The sequence below is a fragment of the Canis lupus genome, chromosome 33, assembly GCF_048164855.1.
Source record: "Canis lupus baileyi chromosome 33, mCanLup2.hap1, whole genome shotgun sequence".
Classification (NCBI taxonomy): domain Eukaryota; kingdom Metazoa; phylum Chordata; class Mammalia; order Carnivora; family Canidae; genus Canis; species Canis lupus.
The window spans coordinates 34,510,734-34,528,704 of record NC_132870.1 but is presented as its reverse complement, the minus strand read 5'-3'; the positions used below and the strand labels follow the sequence as shown (position 1 = coordinate 34,528,704).

General features: G+C 34.2%; 1 protein-coding gene and 1 pseudogene across 1 annotated transcript in view; one reads left to right on the top strand and one right to left on the bottom strand.

Moving 5' to 3' along the window:
- LOC140623592 (bifunctional heparan sulfate N-deacetylase/N-sulfotransferase 4-like) overlaps positions 1 to 17,971 on the top strand; it is a 285,724-nt gene that overhangs the window by 198,590 nt on the left and 69,163 nt on the right.
- Positions 3,781 to 4,148, bottom strand: LOC140623961 (cytochrome c oxidase subunit 7C, mitochondrial pseudogene; annotated as a pseudogene).

The window sequence follows — 17,971 nt, the reverse complement described above, 5'->3', positions numbered from 1 at the left end:
CCGAATGGAGAAGAGTCTGAAGTCAGCCAGTGTGGAACAAACATACAAATTAAGAGGATATTTTAAGGCAGAAATTAATGCTCGGGCAGGGCAATACTAGTGGAAGTAGTGAGACATAGTTGACTATAGAATACCTTTTATTGATGGATTTGATGTGGTGTGGAAGAAAGAAGAGTCAATAATGGCCCAAATGATTTAGCTTGAAGAAGCAGATGAATGAAAGCACATTTACTAAGATGAGGAATATTGGGAGAGGAGCCAGTTTGAGGAAGGGACTATCAAGAGTACATTTACTAAGAAGCTGAGATTGAGATATACTTTAGGCATCCAAAATATTAGTCATTTGGCTTTGTGAGTCTGCAATTCAGGAGATTATAATAGTAAGATATATTGGCATCAAGATGTCATATAAAGTTATGGGACTGTATAAGCAAAATTATAGATTCAATAACATGCAAAATTTCTCTCTTATATTTGGGAATATTATCTTAGATATTTCTTATTAGTATTGCAAGGAAAATCCTCTCATTTTCTCTAGGATAAAGAACAAGCCACTATACACACACGCAAGCCCCCTCCCTTGAATGACTGTCATAATAGTGAAATATGATAATGTTTTAGGGCCTCTTTTTTCTCTAATAGAAATGTTCATTTCCTGAAATGGCAATTCTGAGAAATTAAAGACATGGATGATTGAGATGAGCTTTCCATTTTTGCTCACATACTACAGTTTATGCCTCATTGGATACCTTTAATTTCCCCTCTATTCCTTTTACCAAGCTTTTGAGTGGGTCTGAAGAGAACGTGCTTTGACATGTTTAAGGCATCCTGAGACAGAATCTGTACCCGTGATCATATCTTTTCAGTGTCCACAAGGTCTCATAGTATCTTTTTCCAGCTCATCTTTCTTGCTCCCTTGCCATTTTGGACGATAAAGAACCAGCTCATAAATGTTTAACAGACAAGATAAGCTAATAAATACAGCTCGAAATATCATCCTCTTACAATAGTCAAAGAATTATCTGTCCTGGAATAATTTCTTATGCCAACCAAGAAGAGCTCTCTATGAAGCCAAACTGTTTAAGTCAAAATTAAAAATAAAATCTACATTTCAAATGAGATATTAGCAACTTTTCTGGCATTTTAATGATACATCTTGCTACTATCTCAATAACCTTTTAATTTCATACTAATGCATAAAATTATCTTTACTAATGAGTAAGGATTTACTCAAGGAAATTGGGGATATCTTAAATTATAAACTTTTGAATGGCCATTGAATTAGTCTAAATTAGAAATTTAGATTTCTAATAAGTCTCAGTGGTTCAGAATTTTTAAGCCTCTAACCCTGATGCCATCCATGTTAGCCTAGATATAGTGATTTACAAATTCTCCTTCCTTCATATGCTTTATTCATAATTGTCATAATAAATAAAAGTAAACATTTTTTTATTATTATGGCTCTTGTTTCCTTTTCATTGAAGAATATAACTAATTAGGAGGTGGTAATTTTTTGATTAAGTGAATTTTGAAAACAATAAATATATAAATTTCTTAAATTATAGGGTTTGGATCAAATTGGCATACTATTTTGATTAAGATATTGGTGGATGGCATGATATTGAGTAATAGAAAAAGAATTGGTCCATTCCAAGCCTTATATTTTGTAACATAAATGTTTCATAAAATTTTCCCTTATATATATTTAAACATAATAACATCAGAACACTTTTCAAGATAGTTAATTAAACAATTTTAAAATATATTATTTAAGCCAATGGTTTACTTCCTTTACTATAATGTGAAAGTAGAAAACAATGTTGTTGAAATTGCTTCAGAATAGTAAAATTACAGACTTTAAGAATTAATTTGTTGTCCAAGAAAAAAGGTTTGAAAAGTTACTGTTTGTGTGGTTGTGTTAATGTGTTTCTGGATTTTGCTCTATTTTTCTGAATCTAGTTATAGTAGAGAGAAAACTTTAACCTTGGATAACAAAAAATTGTCTAACTTCAAATATAATTCATAATTGAAATTGTACCAGTGTCCTGCAGCTGCTATCCAGTTAAATGACTTTATATAACATATTGAGCAATATGGAAGGGTCAAGCATTTTATATTTAACAAACTCTGTGTAATTAAAGAGTATGTTAACATAGTTTTTTACTGTCCCTGAAAAAGACAAAAGCTCACAAGAATTGAATTCAACTGAGTTGATTTAAAATGTATAAAAATATGTTTTTTTCTAATAACAGAAGTAATAAAAACATGCTTTCATAGAACAATGTGGAAAATAAAGGAAAATAAAACAGGACAAAATTCACCTACCTCCCGCCACAATTAACATTTTAAAGTGCTTCTTAAGTATGTATAACCATAGAATATACAGTTTATATCTTGTCATTTTAATTTAGTATTCTAGCGTGAGGATTTTCCCCTGACATCAGAGTTATTTTTTTTTAAGTTGGGCAGTGATAAAGATTTAATTATATCCATATTTAAGTAACTATTGCATGATTATTGGAGATTGTGATGATAGGCCCAGTCACATAAAGTTTTTTAAGGTTCCACCAAATCAGTAGTTTAACATTAGGGGTACGCAGATAATCTAATGTTGTGAGGACTAATTTAGGCAGTAGTTTTGTTCTATGGAAGGATGTAGAACCACTCAGAGCAATTTTTCAAGAACCCAAAGAGACTTTCTTGTAACTATTCTTGTTTTTAAATAATAGTTTAAAAAGTACAGCACCCCTATTCACTGAAAAGTCTAGAGCTCAAATGGAGCACCAGTTTACAATCTATGCTTTACGGCATTTTTCTAACATCAGTATGGTATTCCAAAAGTGACTAAACAAGGATTAAACATTTAAAAACTACCTTTTTCCTGCCCCAATACAAAGCCCTAGGAACAAAGTCACTACATTTTAAGTAACTAGCAGCATTTCACTATCAATAACATAAATTTGATTCACTGATATAAATTACTAATCAGAACCATCTTTTAGTCCATTTCTACTAAAATTCCAGAATAAACTTGAAATATTTCCATATTGTTTTATAAGCTATTACGTTTCATTTCAAATATTCTACTTTTATTTAGTCTAAAGAAGACTAGTATTGGTCAATAGCAAATTTATCATGGCAAAATTTTAGTTTTAGATCACAGGTCTGGAGGAAAGTCTTGGAACTTCACTCTGTATACACTAGTGCTTTTCCTCATGAGTGTCACTCATGAAGAAAACCAATTTTACTGCTTATTTAGTAAAGGCAAATAAAAGTATACTTCTTTTTCAATTAAAAGATTACTATGTGACAACAAAGTTTGTATTTTTAGTAACATAGATTACCAACAAGGTCCTGACCTAGTAATAAAAAATTAAATAAAACCTCAAATCTAAAAACAAGGAACAGGTACAATCACACACATATTCTGACCAAACTAATCCTGAATATTTCCCAAATAAAAAAGCACAATTAGGGATCCCTGGGTGGCGCAGCGGTTTAGCGCCTGCCTTTGGCCCAGGGGCGATCCTGGAGATCCGGGATCGAATCCCACATCGGGCTCCCGGTGCATGGAGCCTGCTTCTCCCTCTGCCTGTGTCTCTGCCTCTCTCTCCCACTCTGTGTGTGGCTATCATAAATAAATTAAAATATTTAAAAAACCCACTTTATTAAAAAAAGCACAATTATTACATTCCATGTTTCAGCAAAGAGGCATTAAAGATTCATGCCAAAAAAAAAAAAATAAATAAATAAATAAATAAATAAATAAATAAATAAAGATTCATGCCATAAGTTTATTTACAAACATGTTGAGTATGTTCAATTCAAGAGTTTGATCCATTTTTCAGGGACTGCACCTCTTAAAATGTTCCTTTTCACATCTGTTTAGTGGATCAATTAAAACATCCTTATTTCTTAAGCAGTTGGTGTCTTACTATAAAAAAAGGTGCAGCAAATCCAGATCCAAAATACAAAGTCATCATAAGTAGTAGCCTCCACTTGTTTTCCACTGAAAATGGCAAATTCTTCCCGGGGCCCTCCTCATCGTGGCTCCTACGGACCACAGAGGTCGTGAACCTCCGGATGCTCTGTCCCAACATAGCGCCGCTGAAGGTCCTGCGAGAGCCGCGGCCCCCGAGAGGGCAGGGACAGCAGCACCACGCCCGCTGCCCTCCGCGACCTTGCTCCCGGCCGAAAGGGCGACATTAGAGTTATTTAAAGTTACACTATGAATGTTATACTATACACTAAAATAAGACTTTGGCATTATTCACTTGATCATTCTCCAGTTGATGTATATTTCTTACCAGTATTTCTCCTTTAATTCACCCTCTATACACCTTATATCTTATGTGAAATAGAAATCTTTTCATACCATTCCTCTCAAAATCATTTAATGATTTCCCTTCAAGTCTGAACTTCTTAGCGTGGATGCACATCTCTTCTCTGTATGAATCCAGTCAGCACTGGCCTCACACCAGGCCAAGGACTGCAACATCCAGCCATGTGGGTGGAACCCTTTTTATTCATGCCTGTAACATAGGGCTTATTATGCTCTTCCCTTTCTCTTCACTTTCTTTATCTTTTTCCTCTCCTCGCTCAGTTTAGGTAAAACATCCTCTTTGAAGACTTCCTGACCACCCCCACACCAGGTCCAGTTAGATGCTTCTCTTCTAAACTCTGCTATTAGCTTGAATCACTGCTAACTTAGCATCTATCATCACCCCTTTTTAACTTCTCTGTTTAGATGGTGAGCAGCTTCTGGGATGTTTGCACATGAAATTCCTGTTTGCTTTACCCATGCAACTTAGTGCGTATATATAAATTTGTTAATTAAAATAAATTAAAACTTTTTTAAAGAATTTTTTTATTTACTAGACATTGGTACTTCTGGTCCTTTGTGTGTATTAACTTAATTTCATCTTCAAAACGAACCTTTGAGAGAGGCTCTATTATTTACCTCTTTTTAAAAAATTAGATGAAGAACCTGAAGCATAGCAAAGTTAAGTAGTTAACCTGCTTAAAGTTAGACATTTAGTAAATATCAGAGCTTTTAGTAAATATCAGAGGTTATGAGAGCAGCCCTCATAAAAAAGACCTTATGCTCTTATTCTGGACCAGATATGTGTTCTTAAAGACTACCAAGGACAAGCATAAGATTTGACTTTAGAGTAAAGCAAACAATTAAAAGAGCAAAGATACATGTTCAATGCCTCCACTTTATGTCCCAGAGTTAAAAAAAAAAGAGAGAGAGAGAGAGAGAATAAGGAAGGGTAATAATTTGCCAGTGTTTCTTAGCTAGTTAGGGTCTTATCATTCTAATGTTCCTCATTCTAATGTTTTTTTTTCTCATTTTAATGTCTTTTCAGACAAGATTAAATGGACTTAGTACTTCTTTTCTATAAAATTAAGACAGCTGCAAAGAAAATAGAATCAAGAATCACTAAAAGAATAAAAAGAGTTATTACTCCTATTTATTGAAAGCTAAAGTTTTATAAAATATGCTAAGACTTCAGTCTAGATATATAGGCTTAATTGTGAAAAATAAATGCACCACAGTCCCTTCAGAAGAGCTGGAGTTCTAGATACATTCAAATGCAAGTCAATTGGAAATTTGTTTCTAGTCTAGACAAAAGCCTATATCTCCTCTCCACACTTAAGGTCAAGGCCTAAAATTAGATAAAGCAAATGATTTTATTTTACTTCAAATACATATGGAGAAATGTAACAATTATGTATTATTTTGCATTTCTGTGTTTGTATTGGCATGGGAATTAACTACAGGACAGAATGGGTTAACCACATCTATTTGTTTAAAGTATGGAAGTTTAGGGCAGCTCGGGTGGCTCAGCAGTTTAGCGCCGCCTTCAGCAGGGTGTGATCCTGGAGACTCAGGATGGAGTCCCATGTCAGGCTCCCTGCATGGAGCCTGCTTCTTTCTCTGCCTGTGTCTCTGCCTCTCTCTCTCTCTTTCTCTCTCTCTCTCTCTCTCCTCTCTAATGAATAAATAAATAAAATCTTAAAAAAATAAAGTATGGAAGTTTAAAGATCCCATTTATAATGGAAAATATGTTACTAAAGAATGCTTATCTGTAGAATAATCTCCCCCAAATATCTCCTTTCATAATAAGAATTGCTGGTAGAGGTGATAACATGATAGAAAAATTATAGTACAAACGTAAAAGTCAAAGGGACTTTTATCATCCAACTCCAGGTATATGATTAAATCTGTTTCTTCCTAACTCAAGCTTTTCTGCACAATTTTTCTTCCTAAGTATGACTATAAGTCTATTTTTCTTTTCAATTCTTCTCCTTCATTTTCCTTCTTAATACAGTTCCTAAATGAAGCCAAAATATCAGGGTCCACTGAGAATAATACTTTTCAGCTTCATATTTTATAGTTAATTATGTTATGACTCATAAAAAAATTGATCCCAAAGTTCATAATTTTTCTTTTTCTAATTTGTCCTGTTCGAAAGCTGCCTTTTCACCATCTCCTCATTAATGTAAACCGATAGTGGTCCTTGTTTGAAAGCACTTCATCAGAATTAGCCTCAAGTGAGTCAGCTGACAGAAGAAATAGTAATAAATGAACATGTGTCAATGAGAAGGCTGTTGAGCAAAAGAATTTAGTTACCTTCCAGCAGAGACCACAGGATAATTTATTAAAGTGTCAGAAGCAAACCTTTAAGGTAAAAAAATAGCTGATACAAAATTCTCTGATTACCCAAAATGAATCTTTAATGTAAGTAAATGGAAAAGAACAGAATTTCAACTGTGCTGTTCACCATTCAAAATTAATTGGAAAATGGTTGGCTTGAAAATATAATACTCTATAATGAACTGATCAAAGAGTGAATAAAATTAATTCTAAGGTTTGTTTATACATAGTAGAACTACAAAAATGAATGCTAATTATCATTTCTAAGCACTTTTAATCATAAAAATTATCTTTAAAAAAATGCATGAAATCAGCTAGATTAAAGAAAACAGCGATGCCTGAGTGGCTCAGCGGTTGAGCATCTGCCTTCGGCCCAGGGTGTGGTCCCGGGAGTCCCAGGATTGAGTACCACATTGGGCTCCCTGCATGGAGCCTGCTTCTCTCTCTGCCTATGTTTCTGCCTCTATCTTTGTGTCTCACATGAATAAATAAATAAAAAATTTTTAAAAATTAGAAAAGATAAAGGAAAACAAAGAAAAGTTCATGAAAACAAATAATGTCTTTTTATATCTCAATTTCACTAGGTCTTTGCCATTTTTTATAACCTAAATGTTAAAAAAAAAGCATCCTTAATCTAAGGCAAAGTCAAATAAAACCCTTTATCTACACTTATAAGGACATTCTGATTAAAAAGTCAGATTAAGTCTTCTCTGTGAATAGCTGATAAATTGATAAGAAATCTCTATTAACACATTATAGAGAGATTCAATTTGTGTGTGCTACATAACAGCTTTAAGAAGAAGCTAAATATTATCTGTATAATTCTATTCAGGATGAATAGTCTACTTAATAAGCTTTATTCTCACAAATTAGCAGTGAAGTAGCCCACGGATGCATAATGTAGGAATTTTATAGGGTGGTATACTAATTAGATTGAGGCTATACATGTACTACAGACTATTTGTAAGAGGAAAAAAAAAAGAAAGAAAGAATATCCATCATGCAACTGTATTTTGGGCAATGCAGAAACTGACTTCACACAAATTATTATAGCCTGTTTTTCATATCTTTGCTTATTTGTTTTCCATCTTCAGTTTGATAGTGTATGTAAAGTAACTTTAAGTCAGATCCCTTTATATTTAAATAATTTTTAATGTGTTAGTTGTGAGAGGACAAATAGTTGAGAAATGTGTGATATGTATTACAGTAAAAAATAATGTCACTTGGGTGGGGAAATAGGGATTACTTCATAGTCTCAATTACTATTACACAGATTTAATGCATGTGGAAAAGTAGCATTTTGTAAATTAAAAAGTTCCTTTCAGGATGCTTGGGTGACTCAGTGGTTGAGCCTCCACCTTTGGTTCAGGTTGTGATCCTGGGATCCTGGAATTGAGTCCAGCATCAGGCTCCCCTTGGGGAGCCTCCTTCTCCCTCTGCCTGTGTCTCTGTCTCTCTCATGAATAAATAAAAATCTTTTAAAAAATCACTTGTTTTTTCAAATAATCCATTAATCAAAGGTAAACATTTTCATATTTAAATCATGAACATTGTGAAAGATATGTGACAGCAGAACTAACATTTTTAAAAAACATTAATTTAATAAGAATTATAATGCCAATCTCAAAGGAACCCTGAACTAAACCCTGCAGAATCTTATTTTATTCCATCAGCTTTGCTTTTGGCATCTATAACCTAAGTGAAAATTCCCAGAGATGTCAATAGTCTGGAGATTCCCAAATACTGGAGAGTTAAGATGGGAAACCAAAGTCTAGATGATAAGTGCTTCAGGTTTAAAGATAGTGCATGTGTTGTTTTTTAACTTTATTTCTCTTTGCTTTCCTTTATTATAAGTCAGCCTAGACTACAGTTTTCTGGTCTGACATATAAAGAGCTTGGAAGTCATCATTCTATCCCAACAACAAATAAAAAGCTGAAAAAACTCAAAAATTAGCAATTCTTTTTAGATGGGTCAGATAAGTAAGGTTCAGCGTAAATCACTATTAGAAACACAGACAAGTGAATAGAATCAACTTCCTGGGGCAAAAACCTCCATGGGAACCAGAGACCAGGGAGGAAAACCTGAACTGTAATTAATAAGTTGCTAGAGGCTCAGTAGGGACAAGTTTGAGGGTCAAATACTCTAGGGAGATGTAGACATAGGGGAGCCCCTACACTTTTGTGAGTTTTGCATCCAGATGCTTGGCCACATTCTAAGAGTGAATATCTGAGAAAAAAACATCCTTTCATGCTGCCAGCGGAGGGAGGAAAAAGGAACAATTTGGAAATACCCCCAAGCATTCTGTTCTTCTTAACAAGGTTTTACTTAAGGAGAAACTATTTAAACAGAGCCTAATCTACAGGATTTTATCAGAGCCTAATTGACCCAGGAAAAAAAAAAAAAACACATAACTCCATGCCAGTCTAGTCATCCAGTTCTACCTAAGAATGGAGAAAGTGGTTGAGAAGCATTTGAGAAATTCACAGTCTGAGACATAGGCTCACTACAAGAGTGAGACCTAATCTTAGGACTATAAAATATATCACACACACATACACACACACACACACAAACATCTGCAACACTTCACCACCACATCAGTTAAGGCCTATTTATAGCAATTCCTTTACCCAGTAGATCATGTCTGGCTATCAAGTACTACCTGTGAATCCATATAGTTTATTTGAAAGTGGATTTAGATTAGTTGTAGATGTATATTGCAAACTCTTCAGCATCCACTAAAAACTGTTTTAAAAAAGGTATAATTGATGGGATCCCTGGGTGGCGCAGTGGTTTGGCGCCTGCCTTTGGCCCAGGGCACGATCCTGGAGACCCGGGATCGAATCCCATGTCGGGCTCCCGGTACATGGAGCCTGCTTCTCCCTCTGCCTGTGTCTCTGCCTCTCTCTCTCTCTCTCTCTCTCTCTCTCTCTCTGTGACTATCATAAATAAAAAAATAAAAAAAAATAAAAAAGGTATAATTTATATGGTAAGAAAGAATAAAAAATTGAACCATAAAAAATGCTCAAGTAAAGCAACAAAAGTCAGAAAAAAAGAGTGGAACACAAAAATAGGAACAAAGAATTAGGGCAACAAATAAAAAACAATAAATATGGTAAATATTAATCCAACTATATCAGTAATCAATTATGAATGTCAACAACTTAAATATACCAATTAAAAGACAGAGATTGTCAGAACAAATCAAACAAGCCCAACTATATGTTTTTTACAAGAAACCGACCTTATTTTTTTTTATTTTTTTAAAGATTCTATTTATTTATTCATGAGAGACACAGAGAGAGAGAGAGAGAGAGGTAGAGACACAGGCAGAGGGAGAAGCAGCCTCCATGGAGGGAGCCCAACATGGGACTCGATCCCACATCTCCAGGATCACACCCTGGGCGGAAGGTGGCGCTAAACCACTGAGCCACTGGGGCTGCCCCAAGAAATAGACTTTAAATATAAAAAAGTGTATACATTAAACGAAATGGAAGCAAGCAGATATCCCATGCTTAGCACTAGTAAAAAGGAAAGTGTGAATACCTACATTAATTTCAAGCAGAGAAGACTTTAAGGTACAGAAGTTTATCAAGAATAAAAAGGGGCATTACATAATGATAAAGGGGCCAATTCTTCAAGAGAAAATAACAGTTCTCAATGTGTGCACACCTAACAACCAAGTGTCAAACTTTAAGAAGCAAAAACTGATATAACTGCAAGAAAAAAAAAATAGATGAATTCAATATCATATTTGGATACTTTAACACCACTTTTCCCTGAAATGGATAGATCCAGCAGTCAGAAGAACAGCCAGGGCATGGTTATACCCAACACCACCAATCAACTGGATATAACTGATACCTAATAGACTATCTAAAACCAGTAGAATACATATTCTTCTCAAATTTACATGGAACATTAACCAAGATAGATTAATTTCTGGGCCATAAAACACACCTTAACAAATGTAAAAGCATATGAATCATACAGTATCTTTGTTCAGACCACAGTGGAATTAAACTAGCAAACAATAACTGAGAGACAACTGGAAAATCCCAAAATATGTGGTGATTAAACTAGATACTTCTAAATAACACATGGAACAAAGAAGAAATCTCAAGAAATATTAGAAAATATTTTGAAATAAATGAAAATAAAAACACAACTTATTAAAAGTTGTGGGATGCAGCAAATAAAGTGTTTAGAGGTAAATTTATAGCATTGAATGAATATATTATTAAAGAAGGAAGATCTAAAATCAATCCTCTAATCAATCAATTAAATCTAAATAAACAAAAGACAAATAAAGTAATGAAAAATCCAGCAGAAATCAATAAAATTTAAAATGAAATAAATAAAGAAAATAAATACAATGAAAAACTAGTCTTTGAGAAGATCAATAAAATTAAAATCCTATAAGGGCAAGAAAAAAAAGAGAACACAAATTATTAAGATCAGAAATAAAAGAGCAGACATCACTACAGACCCCATGAACATTATAAAGTATAATCAAGGAATGCTATGAACAACTCTATATCAACTAATTTGATAACCTAGATGAAACCTTCAATCCTTAAAAGATACGATTTGCCGAAATTCACATAAGAACTAAAATAGTTGGAGAAGATAAATCAGATTGGGAGAAAATATCTGCAAAAGAGACATCTGAAAAAGGACTAGTACTATCCAAAATATATAAAGAACTCTTAAAACAGAAAAGTAAGTAAAAAAAAAAAACAAAAAACCAAAAACACCCAATTGAAAAATGATTCAAAGATCTTAACAGACACCTCACCAAAAGAGATATATGGATGGCAAATAAGCATATGAAAAGATGTTTCATGTCATATTTCATCAGGGAAATGCAAACTAAAACAATAGTGAGACACCATAATGCACTTATTAGAATGTCCAAAATCCCAATGAAAATGTGGAACAATAAGGACTCTCATTCTTAGCTGGTGGGAATGCAAAATGGAACAGCCACTATGGAAAACAATTTGACAGTTTTTTACAAAATTGAATGTACTCTTACCACATGATCTAACAATTGCTCTCCTTATTTTTTTTAAAGATTTTATTTATTTATTCATGAGAGACACAGAAAGAGAGAGAGAGGCAGAGACATAGGCTGAGGGAGAAGTCCCCACAAGGAGCCCTAGGTGGGACTTGATCCCCAGATATGGGGATCATGCCCTGGTCCAAAGGCAGATGCTCAACCACTGAGCGACCCAGGCATCCCTCCTTCTTATTTCTTAAAAGAGTTGAAAACTTATGTCCACACAAAACCTGCACATGGATGTTTATAGCAGTTTTATTTATAATTGTCACAGCCTGGAAGCAACCAAGATGTCTTTCAGTAGGTGAATGAAAGAGTAAACTGTTATATATCCCGAAAATGGAATATTACTCAGAACTAAAAAAAAAAAATTATCAAGGCATTTAAAGACATGAAGAAATCCTAAATGTGTATTACTCTATGAAAGAAATCAATTAGAAAGTGCTACATACTGTATGATTTCACTTATATGACTTTCTAGAAGAGGAAAAACTATGAAGACAGTAAACAGATTAGGGGTTCCTAGGGGTTAGGAAATTGAGAGTGGCAAATAGTTGGAGCACAGAGGATTTTTAGGGCAGGGAAACTATGGGCTTTGGGTGATAAGGATGTGTCACTGTAGGTTCATCAGTTGCAACAAGTTTACCACTCTGATAGAGGATGCTGACAATGGGGGAGGCTATGCATGTGTGGGAGCAATGGGTTTATGGGAAAACTCTGTATCTTCCACTCAATTATGCTGTGAACCTAAAACTGCTCTAAAAAAAAATATCTGTTTAAACCAATCAATTTTTAAATTATAGTTGACTCTGGCAAACTTTTAGTGACAAACCATAACTTTATTTTTTTAAACCATAACTTTCTTAAGAATATGCAAACAGGGGATCCCTGCGTGGCTCAGTGGTTTAGCGCCTGCCTTCAGCCCAGGGCGTGATCCTGTAGTCCCAGGATCAAGTCCCACATTGGGCTCCCTGCTTGGAGCCTGCTTCTCCCTCTGCCTGTGTCTCTGCCTCTTTCTCTCTCTGTGTCTCTCTTGAATAAATAAATAAATAATTTTTTAAAAAAATATACAAACAGAAAATAGTGATCCTAAAAAGCATATAAAATAGCTGTTCACTTGTGTTTTCTTGCAAATAATTTACATCCAATTTGAATAATACATATGCAGCCCAGATGAATATCTGGAATAATATTTACTTTTTCAATACATAGTTGTGTTTTTTTTGTTGTTTTTTTTTTTTTGTTTTTTGTTTTTTGTCAAAAGCAAATAGTTTAGAGACAGGCAATGATACCTTCACCCTCACTTAAGAGGCCATCATAATTGAAAGTCACACTAATCACTGTCTTTGTTATCAGTTTTAACTAAAAGAATACAGGCAAATGATCTCAAGACTGAATAAGGCCAGTACCACAAAGATAAATATTCCTAGTTGTCACTGGTTAAATGGTATCAAAGCTTCTATATCCCTAATAATTTCATCTCATAATTCCATGAATATGAGTATATGGAGTGTTTTGTATCATTCAACTTTTCTTTTATATCAAAATCACATTTATTTATTGTTCTGTTAAATTAAATACAACATACTGGATTCTTAATGCAAATTTGAAGATTTAACTCTTTTGAAAATGAAGAAGCAGATATAGACATGATCTTAGAATTCTATAGTCCTGTTTTAGTCCTTCTCTTATCTCTCTAGTATACTCATTTCTATCTCAATGCATACATTCTCTAATAATTAATGAATTAGTTGTGAGGGGTATAGTGTACATGAATGCATTTGCCTGCATTATCTTAAAAGCTTTAGTATGGATATGAAATAAGGATTTCTTGGTAGTGAAATATACTGGTTACTCAGGCATCATTGTTACACAAAAGGATAGCATTATGACTCTTGAAAAAGAAAAAAAGTAGGACAACTCATACAACCAGATACCAAAGCTTATTATAAGTAAATTTAATGTACCATTCTGTATAACTGTGGTGCAGTTATATTTCAAGGCATACTAAAAAAAATATTAGGGTAGAAAAATTTAAGTAGGCTAATAGTACAAAATTAATTAGTCACAATATATCCAACTATAAATAATGTATGTGGTATTTATGATCAACTCTTATATTCAATACTTAATATTAATTGAGCAATTATAAAAATAAATATGCTGGGGAGTTTACAAAAACAGATAAAACTCAATTCTACCTTTAAGAAGTTTCCGATTTAATTGGGAAAAATGTTAGATTATACCAGGTAAAACCACCTCGCAATTATTTTTGGCCTATAAAGTGGTGATTTCAAATGGTTCACCTAATATAACAAAAATCTCAAATAGTGTACATGGTAAAGGCACTAAGAGAAGGGTGAAGTACTATCATTATTTAAGAGGTGAGCTTGAAGGCAGAAACTTTCCAAAAGTAAAATCAGAAAGGTGAGTACACAGAGGTATACACAAGGGTGTGGAGAAAGAAATATGTTTGAGGAATGACAGTGGCATCCAGTTATATCAGAGTCAAGACCTGGACTTGTAGGATTGGATCAAAAAGGGTCGCAAGTCTTGTCAAATCAGCTTCGGTCCTAATCAGCTGGTAACTAAAAGCAATGAGCACCTCTGAGGGAGAAAGGTGGCTATATGCTTTATGGAGAATATGTGACATTTGTTGGCTGAATGAATTATGAGGGCAAAGATAGAGGTTGAGAGCAATCAAGAGATTCTTCAATAAGCTAAGGATACATAAAGAGACTCTACATTAGAATAATAGAAATGGAAAGGAAAAGACTACAGCAAGAGAAGTGCCAGGGTAGAATCAAAGTCAAATGCCATAAAGATTCCAAGTTGATAGAAATGGTGGAGAAGGTTTGGAGAGAAAAGTAAGTAGTTGAGAAGAATGTGAAATGATCTAAAGACATTCATATGAATAGGTTGTACATCTCAGATTTGGAAATGCCTCAGTAAGGTTTTTCCTTTTTTTTTATTTTAAGTATTTCTGATTCCTTTATTTTAAGATGCTAATTGACTTTTTACAATGAGAAGATATTGCATAGAAAGAGAAAAGGGAAAGATTGTATGCAGAACTCAGAGGACTTTTTAAGTAAAGGATAGAAGAATGAATACAAGAGAAAAAAGAAATGTGAGCTGAGAACTATCCCTGTGGAAGATGAGTACCTCAAAGACAAAGTCAACATTGTCAAATAGGGTTGAAATGTCAAGGGGAGACGAGGACCTCTGGATCTGGCAAATACAATGTTATTAGTGACGTACAAAAGAGAGAGTTTTTGGTCTAGGTCAAAATCAAAGCCAAATGTAAAGATATAAATGAGTCAGGGCTAGGGATAAAATTGAAGGAATTTGAAAAACTCAGTCAGCAGAAGATAGTAGAAAGTTTGCATAGAAGCTCCAGGGCATAAGTAAATTGAAGGCTATTTTAGAATAAAGAGACTAGAAGATTGTAGGCAAAGTGGTAGTGGGGAGTCAGAGAATAAATTTGCAGGAGTATATCTCGGGATAGGAGAAGGGAGTAATTAATAGGAAAAATTCCCTGAGGACAAATGAGAGCACACAGGATTAACTTTGGGTGGGCCAGCCTTGTCTAGTCTATTTGGAGGAAGCAGGAGGAATGAAAAAGATGGGATAAAGTTGAAGTTGTTGAGTTGAGACATTAAAAGAGAAGCTGCAGGAATCCTTAAGTATTTCTTAGCCCTGTTTCTCATACTAAGATAGGATAAAAAACTATCATTCCTCTTGGAGAAAGTTTCTGCATTGTAGTCAACCTCTGTATTTTTTGTGGAAATATTTGCTGGTGATGACTTGAGGAAAAGGTGTTCTGGGGCTTCTCCCAGACCATTTCCTGTAAATGAGTCCTATTCTGTTACTTGTAAGGTGATTCTATATGCAAGGTTTTGTACGTTGATGAAGTTTTAGTAAAACACCCCTGGCTGCCTATTTTTGCTTATTTAAAGTTGCTCTAAGATTTTATTCATATTCTTGTCTGACTTTTAGTTTTCTCAGTAAACTATATTAGATTTGTAAACATTCTTACCACCAAACTAAAACTTGGAAATGGTACAAATGTAGGATTTTCAAAAATAGATGTCAAGAAACGTTAGAAAGCAGAACTTTACATTGTTAACTATTCAAAATTTGTATGCTTGCTTTACAATGACCAAAACAAGTACCAGTGGATAAAAGAGCAAGAGCTCTGGAGTGATAAAAAGCACTGGGCTTCCAAAGAAGAGCTTGAGAAAAGTAGCACAGTTTCTTAAGGCCCACCTTTGTCGTTATTGTACTTTCATTGCACATTCAAAACCACGGATTTTGTGTTTACTATGAGCCAAGTATTTTCCTTCTCACAACAAGCTTATAACATGGGGATCATTATCCCCAATTTGCAGATGGAGTCACTGGGGCTCTGAGAGAATAAGTAAGTTCCCCGAGGCCACTATAGCTACAAAATGATGAAATCAGAAGTTATCTACAGGTACATCTAATGTCAGGTTTTGTTCTTTTTCCCCCACCTAAGATTTTGTCCCTGGAAGGTGCCGCTGTTCCATTTGGAGACAGCACATACATTTTTGAAAGAAGTTTATGATTGATGTTTGCTTTGACATTTTCTAAAGGTCTTTGTAAACCTCAATGAGGATTATCAATTTTGCTGCACCTCTCTTGAGTTTTGCGCTTTGTTCCAAGTGTGGCTTAACTTCAAATACCTTGTTACCTGATGTGAACACAAGTTTTATTATCTCTGCCAGAGTGTTCACATTCAGCATAGACTTTATGGTCATGTGCTTACTATTTGACTAAACATATTCCTCAAGGTCATCTTCAGTCTACTCACTTCTTTGTTTGACTTCTCCTTAATATTTGATAAGCAATAACCAGATATATAATTTGTATATTCATCATCTGCCTAGAGTGAGTCGGACCCAAATCCATTTAAGATGGACTCAAATTAGCAACTTTCATCCATCTTGGGAAAGCAATCTGAAAGTATACCCCCATTTTCCAAAGAAAGGATTACAAATTGAAGTATTAAGTTTGGTGACCAAGTGGGTAGCTGTTCTTTTGCTCAAACTCATGTGCTTTTTTGAGATAGAAAAATCCATGGATAGTTAGTTTAAAAATGTAGATGTGCATGTTTTATACCATGAAGAAAGTTACTTAAGAAAGCATGATAATATCCAGTATGCCTAAATGTAGGTGTGAGGAATTGACAGCTCAGCAGAGATGTATGGATGAGGACCTGGAGGTGGAAATTATGTTTAAAAGAGGAAAGAAAAGGAAGAGAAAAGAAAAAAAAAAAAAAGAAAAGAAAAGAAAGCAAAATTAAAATAGAAATAAATTAATGATTTTGATCTTCAAAAGTATCAAAGTATCAAAAATTTATGATGAGAAAAATTTTTAAAAATCAGCATGCATGTGGGATATAAGATCCAGTAGCTAGATTGTGATGCTGTCAGCTGAGGAAATAAAAAAATGGTTAACTGTATTTATTAGAATAGAGTCAGGGGCTATTCACTGAGCTGATCAGGAAAGCAATAACAAGGCCAACAAAATTAAAAATGTTAAAGGAGGCAGTTTATACCAAATTTGAGAAAAAAATTCAAAGATTAACAAAAAAGTACTACATTATACATAGAATAGTATACCAGAGCCCGGGCTAGGGAATCACAAACTACTGTATAAAGCCCAGTTTGTATTATTGTAATATGTAATCTCCTTTAATTTCAGCTTTTTAAGCAATTAAATGAGTGTTATAAAGCAGTTGCAAAGACTAAAGTATAGGTGCTTTGTGAGTGCTAATGATTAGACATTTTTATTTTTTATTATATTTTATTTTTTAATAATAAATTTATTTTTTATTGGTGTTCAATTTGCCAACATACAAATAACACCCAGTGCTCATCCCGTCAAGTGCCCCCCTCAGTGCCCATCACCCACTCACCCCCAACCCCCGCCCTCCTCCCCTTCCACCACCCCTAGTTCGTTTCCCAGAGTTAGGAGTCTTTACGTTCTGTCTCCCTTTCTGATATTTCCTACACATTTCTTCTCCCTTCCCCTCTATTCCCTTTCACTATTATTTATATTCCCCAAATGAATGAGAACATACACTGTTTGTCCTTCTCCGACTGACTTACTTCACTCAGCATAATACCCTCCAGTTCCATCCACGTCGAAGCAAATGGTGAGTATTTGTCGTTTCTAATGGCTGAGGAATATTCCATTGTATACATGAACCACATCTTCTTTATCC